We start from the raw sequence: 3,231 nt of genomic DNA, 5'->3' as shown, positions 1-3,231 counted from the left end.
ACAGCTTCATCCTTTATCCCTGAATGTTCTTGTCTTCTGTAACGCGATGCTAGATCTCCTTAGATCTGTGTGAGTTAATCAAAGTATTCTCTGTATAAATGTATGTCATGTTTGAACTTTACCACAAAGATAATGCTATCTACATTATCTACACCAACATCATAAAACCACAAGCACTCCTCCCGGTTTATTTTCTCAGATCAGCAATTGTTTCATTAGATGTTATTTATCCTTGGCAACAAAAAAAAATTACATTGTAGATTCACTATCAAACTACCAAAGATTCTTGTACCACAACAGCCCTTTTTTCACAATCCAATAGCTAACAAAAACATTTGCTATTTCTTTTAAATATTTTTCCATGCCCATAGAACATCATGCGCATCAATTTAACCAACACTTTGTTGTGCACGTGTGTGCATACGCGTACAGCACTAGAGAAGGAATGTCATTGCATGCACGGGCTCATGTTGCATGTCTCTGCAGACACCCAAATGTGCAGAAGGAACATGACAACATCACTTTATGGAAATGCTGTGGAGACAAGCATGTTTTTACTTACCTCTACTGTACTTTACGAAGGAATATGGAACTCTTACTTTCAGGAAAGTGAGATTTCTACATTAAAAAGGAACTGTCACTTTTTCACAACCAAATAGTTAACTAAAAGTTTGCTATTTGTTATGCTAAAAGTTAATTAAAAATGTGTTTCTTTTCTTTTTATATCAGCTTACATGCTTTTGGCCTTGGTCGGGTAAAGTATATCAATTAGGTAACTCTCACAGTGCCGTATGCCTGGAGCATGGAAGCAAACATCACTGCTAGAGAAAATGTGCATGTCTGAAATATTTTTCTATCGATAAAACATGCATGCACGTGTCCAAATCATCAGGTGATAACACTGCAACACCAAAGAGTAGATTTATTTTTTTACACTATAAATTGTTTTTATTACTTCCGCTGCTCTGTTTAATAACACAATGTTAAAATATCCTAACACACCTACCACTATTCTCATTAATAGAAAACTACATTGAAGACGAAACAGCTTGTCAAATATAAATACATTAACCAACAGAAAATTGTACTTGCCAGTGTAGTATCAGAGCAGCCAAAGAAAGAAGCCAATGCAATGTTTACAAATGCAAACATTGATCAAAGCTGTTCAGATGCCTACGATCCCTGAACTAGACTTATTTCGGCGAAGAATTGCCAGAATTTAGTTTCTGAAAAACCAAAGGCAAATCAGGCAAACTAAAAGAGTGCAAAAACAGGCCAATCCATGTACTGTAAAATATTATACATATATATATATATATATATATATATATATATATGTATATGTATTTGTGTTAGGGGCACATAGCCGTATAAGGAGTAAGTTCCAGTATAAGCATAGGATAGTATAAAGAGCAAGTCGGTTGTGGTGTGCCGGTACCGACAATACGGTAGGCCTGTAAAAAAAAAAAGGGCAAAAAGTGAATAATCAAATATTTAATTCAGTCAACAAATACATACAAATTAACCAGACATTCCCTTAAATGCATTCCTTATTTCTTGTACTGGAAGGAGTGACCCGGTAGAAGGGTTGCAACCTAGTTGGGTTAACAGAGATATGACATATCTCTAGAATGCAGCGGTAGTAAGCACTGAGCCTTGTAATACAAATAATGGTTGTGATGGTTGTGAGGTAGGGTTTTGAAAGTATGAATCTAGGATCGCAACTGGGCATCATGTATTTTGGGTAGGAAAGTATGTGATTTCTACTGGTGGTGCGTGTTGGCTCGTTTTGGACTGTGGTAGAGCCAATTTGTAGTGATCCATGTGTTTGCGTAGGTGGGATCGTTGAAGACATCTATCTGTCTGAGTGGTGGTGATGGTAGTAAACTCTCTTGGCCTGAGAAAACCGTAGAAGGCTATGTACATGGCCGCTTTAATTACGGAGTTGGTGGTAGCATTAAATGGGCGTAAATCTAATAGGTCAGGTAGGGATTGGAAAAGTTGGTTGTCTATAGGTAATCTCTGAGAGGTTCATGAGGGAACTGATTTCTGAATGCCTCTGAGTATGTTCTTTATCTGATATGATGACATGAAGCAATGGTTGTTTGGCCATAGGGTTAGCATGTGGTGTTAAATAAAACAGGAAAAAAGAGTAAGCACTAAATAACAAATGGGACAGCAACCCTATAAGGGAATCCCTCAAAGACCCTTAAAGTACAACAAAAGAAAGGAATATGGGAGATAAGGGCTGCACCAGAGAGACTTTATATCAAACAATAATAACAGATAGTCCAAATAAAAAGAGTCTTATCTAAGATGCTCTTATTGGGATCACAGAGTCTATAAGGTGTTTAGTCAGGAACAATGTCCTCCCTGTCCTCATCCATGTAGATCCACTCATATGCAAGAGATAAAACAAATAGAGAACCAAATAGTGCAATAAGTCCAGTAATACAACAAAATTAATATAAAAAGCTGGTATAAAACTCACATGTACAAGAGCTCTAGCTAGCTCTAGTGTGAAAGGCGTACAGTGGTACAATCTCGGCTTATGGGATATGGAGTAAATGTCCTCCGTCAATTGTATGTTCGACACTACAATAAAAAGAGACAACCAATAGTGCTCACTGGATAAAATGATGAAGATAAAATGTATAAAATGGTACTCACAAGAAAGGAGCAGGCCAACTGCTCCTTGATGATAGCGCTGGTGTATGATCCCCACCTATGATTACTTGGAGTCCAGGGTGATAAAATGGCAGGAAAAAAAAACGATATGAAGTGTATAAAAAGATAAATAGCACAAGTAAAAAGTGACCAAATAATCTTTAATATATAAGAAATACACAATATAAAATATCCATAAATGCGTTTTGCCAATATAGCTTTTTTCAATATGGAATAGGGACCTAATACCTGGCAGGAAAGGTTAAAATAACAGTTATTTAAAAAGTGCTTAAATAACTGTTATTTAAACCTTTCCTGCCAGTCTTACTTAACCAAGCTCCCACCCCTGCTTGAGTGATAGCTGTAATGGCATGATCCATGGTAGCGTATTGTAGGGAAAACTCCTCAGAGGGAATGAGGGAGTTGAGACTTGGAGTAGCAGTGTGGTGCCGATAAGTCTATAATTAGTCTTTGTTTGAGGGAAGATTTCCCTGTGACAATCCCAATGGGGTTTGTGCACCATGCTGTAAATGGTGGTGATTTGAAAGTCCCAAATAGAAACCC

At 37.1% G+C, this 3,231-nt stretch overlaps 1 protein-coding gene across 1 annotated transcript in view; it reads right to left on the bottom strand.

Moving 5' to 3' along the window:
- LOC134570823 (carboxypeptidase O-like) overlaps positions 1-3,231 on the bottom strand; it is a 467,541-nt gene that overhangs the window by 109,900 nt on the left and 354,410 nt on the right. The gene's annotated exons all lie outside the window — the stretch shown is intronic.

The sequence above is a fragment of the Pelobates fuscus genome, chromosome 8 (genome assembly GCF_036172605.1).
Source record: "Pelobates fuscus isolate aPelFus1 chromosome 8, aPelFus1.pri, whole genome shotgun sequence".
NCBI lineage: Eukaryota > Metazoa > Chordata > Amphibia > Anura > Pelobatidae > Pelobates > Pelobates fuscus.
This window is presented reverse-complemented; position numbering and strand designations above follow the sequence as displayed.